This window comes from Schistocerca nitens, chromosome 8 (genome assembly GCF_023898315.1).
Source record: "Schistocerca nitens isolate TAMUIC-IGC-003100 chromosome 8, iqSchNite1.1, whole genome shotgun sequence".
In the NCBI taxonomy this organism is placed as follows: Eukaryota; Metazoa; Arthropoda; class Insecta; order Orthoptera; family Acrididae; genus Schistocerca; species Schistocerca nitens.
The window spans coordinates 592,650,551-592,663,865 of record NC_064621.1 but is presented as its reverse complement, the minus strand read 5'-3'; the positions used below and the strand labels follow the sequence as shown (position 1 = coordinate 592,663,865).

The 13,315-nt window shown below is 43.8% G+C and overlaps 2 pseudogenes; both read right to left on the bottom strand.

The window, feature by feature from the left end:
* Positions 1-10,947: 10,947 nt before the first annotated feature.
* On the bottom strand, positions 10,948-11,065 carry LOC126200020 (5S ribosomal RNA; annotated as a pseudogene).
* Positions 11,066-12,155: 1,090 nt separating this feature from the next.
* LOC126200038 (5S ribosomal RNA) lies at positions 12,156-12,272 on the bottom strand (annotated as a pseudogene).
* Between the last annotated feature and the right edge of the window lie 1,043 nt (positions 12,273-13,315).

Genomic DNA, 13,315 nt, shown 5'->3' with positions numbered 1-13,315 from the left:
GAAAAGTTTATGTCGGAATGACTGGACGATCCATTAGCACCAGGATCAAAGAGCATAAGCGACATTGCAGGTTGGGGCAGGTGGAGAAATCGGCCGTGGCAGCGCACGCACTGAATGAGACCGACCATGTAATAAAATTCGCCGACACGGAAGTTCTGGCTGTAGAGAAGCACTATCACACGCGCTTGTTCAGAGAAGCTGTAGAAATACAAAAACACGCGAACAGTTTGAACAAGAAAGAGGAAAGCCTTAAGGTCAACGGATCCTGGCTTCCCGTACTGCAGCGAACGACCGTCGCAGGTAGCAAGAGGAGAACCGCACCGGAAATGACCGCGGAGAAGCCCTCGGACGTTGGCGCGCCAGATACATATAGCCTGCGCCCGCGAGCTCGGCTCCAGTTCACCACCGGCAATGGAGGGTGAAGCTTTGACAATGCCAGCCACTCGTGCTGGCGAAACGTCAGGAAAATCATTAGATGAACGTCGGCCGAAGAACCCGAGACAGAAGCCAATAGGCAGTATGTCAAATTTCTCTTCATCAGAAACACTTTCCTTGCCATTGCCAGTCCACATTTTATATCTTCTCTACTTCGACCATCATCAGTTATTTTGCTCCCCAAATAGAAAAAGCTCATCTACTACTTTAAGTGTCTCATTTCCTAATCTAATTCCCTCAGCATCACTTAACTTAATTTGACTACATTCGATTATCCTCGTTTTGCTTTTGTTGATGTTCATCTTCTATCCTTCTTTCAAGACATTGTCCATTCCGTTCAACTGCTCTTCCAGGTCCTTTGCTGTCTCTAACAGAATTACGTCATCGTCAAACTTCGAAGTTTTTATTTCTTCTCCACTGATTTTAATTCCTACTCCGAATTTTTCTGTTATTTCCTTTCCTGCGTGCTCAATATACAAATTGAATAACATCGTGAATAGGCTACAACCCTGTCTCACTCCCTTCCCAACCACTGCTTCCCTTTGATGACCCTCGACTCTTGTAACTATCATCTGGTTTCTGTACAAATATTAAATAGCCTTTCGCTCCCTGTATTTTACCTCTACAACCTTCAGAATTTGAAAGAGAGTATTCTAGTCAACATTGTCAAAAGCTTTCTCTAAGTCTACAAATACTAGGAACGTAGGTTTGCCTTTCCTTAATCTGTCTTCTAAGATAAACCGTAAGGTCAGCATTGCCTCACATGTTTCAACATTTCTACTAATCTTTCCCAAGGTCGGCTTCTACCGGTGTATCCATTCGTGTGTAAAGAATTCGTGTTAGTATTTTGCAGCAGTGACTTATTAAACTGATAGTTCGGTGATTTTCACACCTGTCAACACCTGTTATCTTTGGGATTCTTGTGAAGTCTGAGGATATAACGCCTGTCTCATAAATCTTTACCGCATTTTTACGTTTTCTCCTTTCATCAATTAAATTCGTTATCTCTTCTGTTACCCAAGGATTTCTACTAGCCCTCTTATTTTTATCTGTTTGATCCTCTGCTGCCTTCGCTATTTCACCCCTCAAAGCTACCCATTCTTCATGTACTGTATTTCTTTCCCCCATTCTTGTCATTCGTTCCCTAATGCTCTCTCTGAAACTCACTACAACCTCTGGTTATTTCGGTTTATCCAGGTCCCATCTCCTTAAATTCCCAACTTTTTGCAGTTTCTTTAGTTTTAATTTACAGTTCATAACCAATAGATTGTGGTCAGAGTCCCCATCTGCCTCTGGAAATGTCTTACAATTTAAAACCTTGTTCCTAAACCTCTGTCTTACCGTTATATAATCTATCTGAAACTTTCCAGTGTCTCCAGGCCTCTTCCACGTATACAACCTTCTTTCATGATTCTTGAACAAAGTGTTAGATATGATCGAGTTATGCTCTGTGCAAAATTCTACAAGGCGGCTTCCTCTTTCATTCCTTACCCCCATTCCATATTCATCTACTACTTTTCCTTCTCTTCCTTTTCCTAGTATCGAATTCCGGTCACCCATGAGCATTAAATTTTCGTGTCCCTTCACTATCTGAATAGTTTCTTTTATGTCGTCATACATCTCTTCAATCTCTTCGTCATCTGCGGAGTTAGTAGGCATATAAGCTTACTTCTGTGGTAGGCGTGGGCTTCGTGTCTATCTTGGCAACAATAATGCGGTCACTATACTGTTGATAGTAGCTTACCCAAATTCGTATTGTTTTATTCATTATTGAAACTACTCCTGAATTACTCCTATTTGATTTTGTATTTATAAGCCTGTATTCTCCTGACCAGAAGTCTTGTTTCTCCTGCCACCGAAATTCACTAATTCCCACTATATTTAACTTTAACCTATCCATTCCCCTTTTTAAATTTTCTAACCTACCTGCCCGATTAAGGGATCTGACATTCCACGCTCCTATCCGTAGAACACCAGTTTTGTTTCTCCTGATAACGACGTTCTCCTGAGTATTCTCCACCCGTCCTCCTTACGGCTTCTAAAATTCTCTCAATGTTCCACTCGCTGATGAGTCAGGGCCTCGTTGCAGAAGATAAAGAGGACTGGCGTAGTGGTAACTCTGAACAGGGGAAATAATAGAGTTTATGGAAATTGTATTGTATGAATATTTATCGTATGTACCAAAAAGATTACACTGCGTTTAGCAATACGTAATAATAACATATTTATAAATAATATAAATTTCAACCAATCGCAATAACATGAAAGGTGGAAACTGATGCTCAGGGCATATTGTTGGGAAGTATACGGGCAATGATCTATGACACTTGTCTTGAAAAACGATGTCAAACATAGCGCAAAGACAGATGAAAACACTCCAAGAAAAAAAAAGACAGACGACGCACCACAACACGGCATTTGCACCACAGCGGTACGTCGACGACATTCTACTCCCCGTTTGGTTGTAATTCATGGCAAGCCATCCTCGACTTACATTTCAGCAAGATAATGCCTTCCCGTACACGGCGAGAGTTTCTTCATCTTGACTTCGTGCTTGACAATCCATGCCTTGGCCAGCGAGGTCACCAGATCTCTCTCCAATTGAGAGAGTTTGGATCATTGTGGGCAGGCCCTACAAACAGCTCGGGATACTGACGATATAACGAGCCAGTTGGATAGAATTTGGGACCAAATTTCTTCTGGAAGACATCCAACTACTCTATCAGTCAATGTAAATCTGAATAACTGCCTAATGATGGCCAAGGGTTGGACCAACGCGTTATTGTCTTGCTCAGTTTGTGAAGCTCCTTCCCTTGAATAAATCATCCAATTTTTTTGTGAAATTATAATCATTTGTTTGTCTGTACACGTACATCACACCAACCAATTTTCGGCCCATTCGGCTGATTCCTTCGTGGTGTGTGGATTTCCTTGTCTTGGAGTGTAATTAACAGTCCTTAGTCTTCAATACAATGACAGTATGTACTGGCTCGCATTCACTTGAGTATTTTGGTTGAGTATTGTCTTAGAAGATACTCAAGATGGGGAAAGCGTTTGCCAGAGTTGATAGGAATGCAATATTTGGAATTGTGATGGTAGTAACTACATAATACCAGGAACCACAGGTTGCCTACAACGTATTCAGAAATCAGACTCCAATCATAGGAGTCGAAGGATGTGAAAGGGCAGTAAAAGTTTAGAAAGGAGTAGGCACGACTTCTATCTATTCACAATGTTACTCTGTGTGTACAGTGAGCACGTTGTAAAGGAAATCAAGGAGCTATATGGGAAAGGAATTAATCTCCAGGCAAAAGAAATGAAACATTAAGGTTGAAATGTTGCAATGTCAGACACGGCAAAGTACTTCATAGAGTAGCTGGACGGAATAGATGGTGTATTGAAATATGTTGTAAAGTTATACATTATCTTGTACGAAGGGCAGCCGAAGTCACAAGTACACATTTTGAATAACAATGGCTTGGCTGCTTTTTTAATAATTTATTTATTGGTCGATTTCGTACCCTGGATGCCCCATCATCAGGTTAAATATGGTGAATCACAACATGAAATTCGCAACGTGTATGGGATCGAACATCCCTTGTCTATTTAATGTCGTGATTCACTATATTTAACCTGATGACGTGCTTTCTCGGCTACGAAACCAGTCGAACTAGTTATTTACAAGTGCAGCGGTTATTATTCGAGAGGTTATAAAGGAATATCAACAAAAATAAAACAAAGGTAATGGAATGTGGTCGAATTAAATCAGGCGATTCTGAGACAACTAGAAGCGGAAATGAGACAGTAAAATTAATGGATGAATATTGTTGCTGAGAACGCAAAATAAGTACCGATGGTCGAGGCAGGAAGGACATAAAGTGTAGACTGTCAACAGCAAGAAAAGCGCTTCCATTACAAGAGAAATTTTTAGTGGAGTGTAGCCTTGTATGGGAACAAAACGTGGGCAATAAACAGTTACGACAAAAATGGAATAGAAACTATTGCAGTGTGGTGCTACAGAGAAATGTTGAAGATTATGTAGGATTGTCAGATAAATAATGTGGATGTATGGAATCGAGTTTGTGAAAAAGAAATTTATGACACAATTTGACTGAGAGAAAACATCGCGGTTTCTCGTTGACTGCCTTTTGTTTTGACAAAAGCCAAAAGTCGAGGGGAAATTTATTATATGGAGGAATTCACACAGTTGTGAGCACGTGAACTTTCCCAAAAGAAAACTTCGAGGACATAAAAGTGCTGTGAAATGATTTTTGTGAAGAGAGACAGCAAGTTTTAGACATTCTTATATTTTAGTCGAAAGGTTATTTTCTGTCCAAGTACAGAGGCCTTTCGCGTGAGTGAATATAGCCCAAGGAATCATAGACTTCCTTTTAATCAAAAGCAAACGATGTGTTGGCTGGTATCGATCAATAGGTGTTCGGGCGAGTAGGTTAGAGATATTTATGTCACGGTACTACGACATGAGGGTGGAATATGCTTGCTTATTAAACAGTGGCATGCATGTACAACATCAATTAAGATCGTTTTCTGCCACGATTGCAAGAATCTAGACTACGAATATTATTTATGGCTCACACGAAATACCGCAGAATGTTGTGCTACATGTTTTCAACAACTGACATAATTTTCTGACGGTAAATACACCTAACTGCCGCTTCGTAAATGTCGTCTTTCAAGGTCGTTCATTCACATTTTCAGTAGAAACCTCGTAATGTGTAACAAGTCATAGTTCACTATGACAAAGAGCCACAGGCGTTACAACTAATCCTGCCACTCAGTGCTAACAATTAACAGACCCTGAACATGGCACACCATTTGTAATGTATGCCAAAGCCATTAAACCACAGAAAACGACTGTAGAAGACACCGATGAACGAGAAACGCCGTAGCCGCGCCTCCTGGAGCTGCGCTACGCAACCGCAATCGGTGGTCCATTTACGGCTGAGCGTAGGAATGCAGTCACTGGTCAAGACGACAGCATCGTCCAAGATACGCCACCAGTGTACTGAACGTCTTAGGCAGAATATTATGTCAATTACACTTCAGGTGAAGAGACTTGTAAATTTGTCTGTGTCAAGCCATACTTTAATATTAAGAGCTAGTTGTAAATACTCAGACCACGCCTATGGAAATGGATTGTACGAAGTTAAGAAAAATCATTATGTCTACAGGGTGGTCCACTGATAGTGACTGGGCCAAATATCTCACGAAATAAGCGTCAAACCAAAAAACTACAAAGAACAAAACTTGTCTAGCTTAAAGGGGAAAACCAGATGGCGCTATGGTTGGGCCGGTAGATGCCGCTGCCATAGGTCAAACGGATATCAACTCAGTTTTTTTTAAATACGAACTCCCATTCTTAATTACATATACGTGTAGTACGTTAAGAAATATGAATGTTTTAGCTGGACCACTTTTTTCGCTTTGTGATAGATGGCGCTGTAAAAGTCACAAAGGTATAAGTACGTGGTATCACGTAACATTCCGCCAGTGCGGACGGTATTAGTTTCGTGATACATTACCCGTGTTAAAATGGACCGTTTACCAATTGCGCAAAAGGTCGATATCGTGTTGATGTATGGCTATTGTGATCAAAATGCCCCACGGGCGTGTGCTATGTAAGCTGCTCGGTATCCTGGATGACATCATCCAAATGTCCGGACCGTTCGCCGAATAGTTATGTTATTTAAGGAGACAGGAAGTGTTCAGCCTCATGCGAAACTTCAGTCACGACCTGCCACAAATAATGATGCCCAAGTAGGTGTTTTAGCTGCTGTCGCGGCTAATCCGCACATCAGTAGCAGAGAAATTGCGCGAGAATCTGGAATCTAAAAACGTCGGTTTTGAGAATGCTACGCCGACATCGATTGCACCCGTACCATATTTCTATGCACCAGGAATTGCATGGCGACGACTTTGAACGTCGTGTACACTTCTGGGCACAAGAGAAATTACGGGACAATGACAGATTTTTTGCACGCGTTCTATTTAGCGACGAAGCGTCATTCACCAACAGTGGTAACGCAAACCGGCATAATATGCACTATTGGGCAACGGAACATCCACGAAGGCTGCAACAAGTGGAACATCAGCGACCTTGGCGGGTTAATGTATGGTGCGGCATTATGGGAGGAAGGAGAATTGGCCCCCATTTTATCGATGGCAATCTAAGTGATGCAATGTATGCTGATATCTTACGTAATGTTCTACCGATGTTACTACAAGATGTTTCACTGCATCACAGAATGGCGATGTACTTCCAACACGATGGATGTCCGGCACATAGCTGGCGTGCGGTTGAAGCGGTATTGAATAGCATATTTCATGACAGGTTGATTGGTCGTCGAAGCACCATACCATGGTCCCCACGTTCACCGGATATGACGTCCCCGGATTTCTTTCTGTGGGGAAAGTTGAAGGATGTTTGCTATCGTGATCAACCGACAACAGCTGGCAACATGAGTCAGTGCATTGTCAATGCATGTGCGAACATTACGGAAGGAATGTCGTTACACGTATTGCCAAATGCATTGATGTTGGCGGACATCATTTTGAGCATTTATTGCATTAATGTGGTATTTACATGTAACCATGCTCTAACAGCATGCGTTCTCAGAAATGATAAGTTCACAAAGGTACATGTATCACATTTGAACAACCTGAATAAAATGTTCAAACGTACATACGTTCTGTATTTTAATTTAAAAAACCTACCTGTTACCAACTGTTCGTCTAAAATTGTGAGTGATATGTTTGTGACTATTACAGCGCTATCTATTAAAAAGCGAAAAAAGTGGTACAACTAAAACATTCATATTTCTTTGCGTACTACACGAATATGTAATAAAACATGGGAGTTCCTATTTAAAAAAAACGCAGTTGGTGTCCGTTTGACCTATGGCAGCGCCATCTAGCGGGCCAACGATAGCGCGATCTGGTTTCCCCCTTCAAGCTAGACGACTTTCGTTCTTTGTGGTTTTTTAGTTTGAGGCTTCTTTCGTGAGATATTTGGCCCGGTCACGATCAATGGACCACACTGTATATTTTAATAAAATGCACTTATATTTTATGCTGTATAGTTCCACGTACCTCTTCCTGGAAAAAAACAAGGAACTTGGCGTTGTAACAGCGAATGCATTTTCGTCCGCCACAACATATGGTACATTTCATTTATTTATTGTTTCTTTACAAATATGGTCTATATTTTAAAAGCAATTTTGTACATGTAATTCATAATGCGCTAACGAAAAAAATATTAACAGTAAAAAATTGTTAACGTTAAGTACTGAAATTTCGGGAATACTTTTGTCTACGTTAAATGTGTGAATCATTAACGTTGGAAGATCACAAGTTAATATAAGCGCGAGCTAAGCCACTGCAAATGTGAAATGTTCACAGGTTAGTAACCGGTGTATCTGTCAGAATGTTGACTGCAAGCATGCCAACTTGCATCCATTGTGTTGTACAGGTGGTCGGACAAGACAGATTGTTGGTGACGATGGAGCGGTCATCTGATGATGTTCATATATGCTCGGTTGGAGACAAATCTGTTGCTCGAGCAGTCCAAGGCAACATATCGGCACTCTGTGGAGTTTGTTGGTTTACAACAGCGGTATATGGGCCTGTGTTATTCTGTTGTAAAACACTTCCTTGAATGTTTTTCACGAATGGCACCACAACAGATCAAATCACCATAAATTTGATGTCAGCGTACTCGGGATAACGACAAGAGTGCTCCTGCTGTCATACAAAATCGCACCCCGGATGATAACTCCAGGTGCAGGTCCAGTGTGCTTAGAACATAGAAAGGTTGGTTGGTGGCCCTGAAGTGGCCTTCCCTAGCCCAACACCCGACCATCACTGGCACCGATTCAGAATCAGTTCTCATCAGAAAGCACAAGAGACTTCAACCTACCCTCCAATGAACATTGGTTTGACACCACTGAAGTTGCAAAAGGCTGTGATTTCGGGCTGTGGAATGCATGCTACGGGGCGCCTAGATGAAAGCTGATCTAATGAACTAATAGTTCGAACATAACGTACTTGAATTAAAACCAATTGGGAGTATTTTTGCACGTAACTGGCTACCAGTAAAGAAAACTAACTTGATCGTACCCTACCGCCAGTCATAATAAAGCCAGGAAAGAAAATTTAGTGTACAGGATATCGATTTCTTCCAGACTACCGAGCGAGGTGGCGCTGTGGTTAGCACACTGGACTCGCATTCGGGAGGACGACGGTTCAATCCCGTCTCCGGCCATCCTGATTTAGGTTTTCCGTGATTTCCCTAAATCGTTTCAGGCAAATGCCGGGATGGTTCCTTTGAAAGGGCACGGCCGGTTTCCTTCCCAATCCTTCCCTAACCCGAGCTTGCGCTCCGTCTCTAATGACCTCGTTGTCGACGGGACGTTAAACACTAACCACCACCACCACCACCACCACCACCATCTTCCAGACTCTATGGGACGTATAATGGCGACTACCGGAGTCCACGTGTTCACCTGATATAATAGAAGGGCTTGAACGTTGCATAATGTAACACTGAATGCGACTGCAGGTAAAATAAGGCCGATAAATACAGCTAAATGCGACATCAGTACTACATAAAGTACAATGGCTGTTGCCGTTCCACGGTCTATCCGAAGATGAATGTGTCGGTATTTGGTGTGAGTCCGGCATACACTATCTGATTAAAAGTGTGGGAAAGCCTGCTAGTGGGCATCAATATAGGGCGTGTCCTTCCTTTACCTTTGTGGCGACCTTAACTCCTCTGGGGAGATTTTCATTTGAGGTGCCTAAATGTCCTTCGAGGAATAGCAGCCCATTCTTTCTCAAGGATCGAAACCAGATCAGGTAGCGACGTTGGATGCTGGGAGCTGGAGGTGTGTTGACGTTCTGACTCAATCCAGAGGCGTTCAGATGAGTTCATGTCGGGCCCTGGGCACGCCAGTCCATTTCAGAAGTGTTGTTTTTCACAAAGCATTGCTTCACAGATGCTGCTTTAAGACAACTGCTTTGCCATGCTGTTAAAGAATCATCGTTTCCGAACTATTCCTCCAGTAAACGAAGTACGCAATGCTATAAAATTTGTTCATGTCTGTCCACATCTAGCATTTTGCTAAGCGTAATAGGCGGTACACACTGTAACTACGAAAAACTCCCTGATACCATAACACCACCTCCTCTGTACTTCGTTGTTAGTACTAAATGAGAGGCCAGGTTATGTTCCATAAGAATTTGCCATACACAATCTTCTGTTACTTCTTTTCATTTCTATGATTCTTTGGAAGTGTTGTAACAGTTTTTCATCCCTCGTTATAGCAGCTTCCTTCTCTCTCTTTCTAGCCTCTTCCTGAAAGACTATGAGTCGCTGGAGATTGACTGATGCCATTTTCCTTTAATTGTAGGCATACACTAATTCACCAGTTGAATAACGACTTGACATATTTCACAAAATACTCACTTAAACAATACTGTGCTCCATAAAGATATGCCATTCCAAACAAATGTCAGTGTGAAAACTGCTCATCCAGAGTTGTGAGAGGAAACCATGTCACAGTGTCAACAATCTGCATCACAGTTCTATAAGAATTGGCCATACACAAGGTTCAAAAATGGTTCAAATGGCTCTAAGCACTACGGGACTAAACATCTGAGGTCATCAGTCCCCTAGACTTAGAACTACTTAAAAGAAACTAACCGAAGGACATCACACACATCCATGCCCGAGGCAGGATTCGAACCTGCTACCGTAGCAGCAGTGCGGTTCCGGACTGAAGCGCCCAGAACCGCTCGGCTACAGTGGCAGTCCACACACAAGGGCTCCATCTGATTGTTAACTGGGTACAGCGTGATTCATCACTGCAAATCACTCCTCGTGCACTGGCCCGTGGTGTCGGCCTTTACACCACCTCAAAAGTCGCTCAACACTGGCCACAGAAATGTGCGGCACACGAAGAGCTGATTCACCTCTGTGCCCTGCGCACGCTGTGCTAGATGGACTGCTGGCAGCGCTTTGTGAGTCACGAATGATTCCTTCCGCTGTTTCCAAGCTACTGCTTACATCTACCCTCCCCAAAACTCGTCGGTCCCTGTCCATCAGTATGTGAGGTACGCCTGGTGTTGGTTTGGCTGTGTTTGTTGCTTCACCTTTTCACGACAGAATGATGTTATCATCTGTCGACTTCGGGAAGGTTTAGAAGCACTGCAATGTCCCTCAAATGTTTGTTGCTCAAATGACATCCGATGACTCGCCCACTTCAAAGTTCACTGAACTCTTGTGAGCGACCAGCACTTAGACTTCAGGCCACAGGTGGCCTACCGGGACTATTCGACCGCCGTGTCATCCTCAGTGGAGGATGCGGATAGGAGGGGTGTGTGATCAGCACACCACCCTCCCGGTCGTTATGATGGTATTCTTGACCGAAGCCGCTACTATTCGGTCGAGTAGCTCCTCAATTGGCGTCAAGAGGCTGAGTGCACCCAGAAAAATGAAAACAGCGCATGGCGTCCTGGATGGTCACCCACCCAATTGCCGACCACGCCCGACAGCGCTTAACTTCGGTGATCTCACGGGAACCGGTGTAACCACTGCGGCAAGGCCGTTGCCGTGAGCGACCAGGCCTGCTGTTATTGCTGGTCTAGTGACAACACAGTAATCTCTGCCTCCTTTTATACTTGAATTATTACGGTGAACTTTAATAACTTTTCTGTAGTCTTGACCGCGCTATTTGTTATTTCCAAAATAATAAAACAATTTTTGCAAATAAAAAAAGTGGGCGAAACATCAAAAAAGTTATTAAAGTGCATCCAAACGGCCGCTTCGCCTCATAACATTTTCATACAAACTGCAGTTATTTGGTGTGAAAGGAATAGAAAGGAAACGGCCTGGGAAAGAACTAGGAAGAAAATAATGACATTCATCCGCACAGGGCACTGTGGCAATGCGATGGCGAGAGTAGAAAATTTGTACCGGACCGGGATTCGAAATCTAATGCTCCGCCTTTCTAGATCGGTTGTCTTACCCCTCTCGGTCATCTCGACAGGCATCTCGTCAGGCGCAAATTCGCAACATGCCGCCCGCCGGACAACAAAAATCCCCGCTTATTAACCACTTACTCGCAGATTTCTGACTTCCGTAGAAGTCCGAACGCTGGCTGTTCATCTACACTGGAACTTTTTCATCAAACAGCTGTTGCGTCCATGTCCAAAAGAACAGACACCATCCATATCTATAAAGCTTTTACACTGCCGGAAATGCAATTAGTACACCCTTTTAGAGATTCTCAATCCACTCAGAGTTTATTGTTGTAAAAGTGCATATGGAGTTCTCCGTCTTCAGGCCACGAGTGGCCTACGGGGACCATCCAACCACCGTGTCACCCTCAGGTTCAAAATGGTTCAAATGGCTCTGAGCACTATGGGACTTATCTTCGAAGGTCATCAGTCCCCTAGAACTTAGAACTACTTAAACCTAACTAACCTAAGGACATCACACACAGCCATGCCCGAGGCAGGATTCGAACCTGCGACCGTAGCGGTCGCGCGGTTCACCCTCAGGGGAGGATGCGGATAGGAAGGGCGTGGGGTCTGCACACCGCTCTCCTGGTCGTTATGATGGTTTTCTTGACTGAAACCCGCTACTATTCGGTCGAGTAGCTCCTGAATTGGCATCAAGAGGCTGAGTGCACCCCGAAAATTGGCAACAGCGCATGGCGGCCCGGATGGTCACCCATCCAAGTGCCGACAATCCCAACAGCGCTTAACTTCGGTGATCTCACGGGAACCGGTGTAACCACTGCGGCAAGGCCGTAGCCCGCATATGGAGTATATTAAATTATTACATTTACAGATCAATGGAACAACTGGTTCTGAGGTACCATACTGCAACACCCATATTAGTGTTTGGTGTAACCTCCACAGGCAAAAATGGGATTGTTGATTCTCGCATCCACTTGATCATACAGATGGCGAATGCTGTCCTGGGATATGTTATGCCACACCTGCTGGACCTGTTCACGTAGTTCAGCAAGAATTATTGATTGACGATTAACATGAGTCACTTATCGTCCCGTCATATCCTAATGTGCTCGATTCGAGAAAAGTCTGGAGGTCGTGCTGGCCAGGCAAGTTGCTGCACGTCTTGCAAGGCACGTTGAGTTTCACGCACAGTGTGTGGGCCATCATTATGCTGTTGAAGCAAACCATCACCGTCCTGTTCCAGGAAAGGCAAAAGAACTGGTCTAACAACATTCTACATCTGCCGAGGCTGGTTAACGTCCCGTGCAGAAACACCAAAACTGCACGAGAGTTGCAGCTCATCGCACCCAAGACCATAAGGCCTGGAATGGGGCCTCTGTGCCTTAGGATGAATACGCTATGCGAGACAGTGCTTACCAGTTCTTGCGTGCTGGCAGAATCCGCTTTCATGATTGAAGACCAAGGCATGCCATTCCATCTCGCAAGCTAACCTCTGACGCCACCAGTCGAGCCGTTGCGCGTCGACACTGGTCAGTGAGTGAATGATGGGCTACAGCTGTGCGTGCCAGTAGTCCCATTGCTAATACAGCGTTCACAACATTTCCTGTTGACACAGTGTGATTGGAAGATAGGCTAGAGGTGTACGTGACGTGCCCGCACTCGCGCTACTAATAACTGGTCAGAAACAGATCTTGTTGACATATATGAGCTCACACGCTGTGGTAGCTGTACTACCTGCCACTGCTGCTCATGCAGTATGACCATCCCGGCGAGCCTCTGTGCGGGGTGGACGTCGAGAAATTCGTCTAAGTTTGTGAGAAGATTCACTTCACCACTGTTACAAACAACGTTGCACAACTGACGTAGCACGACCAACACG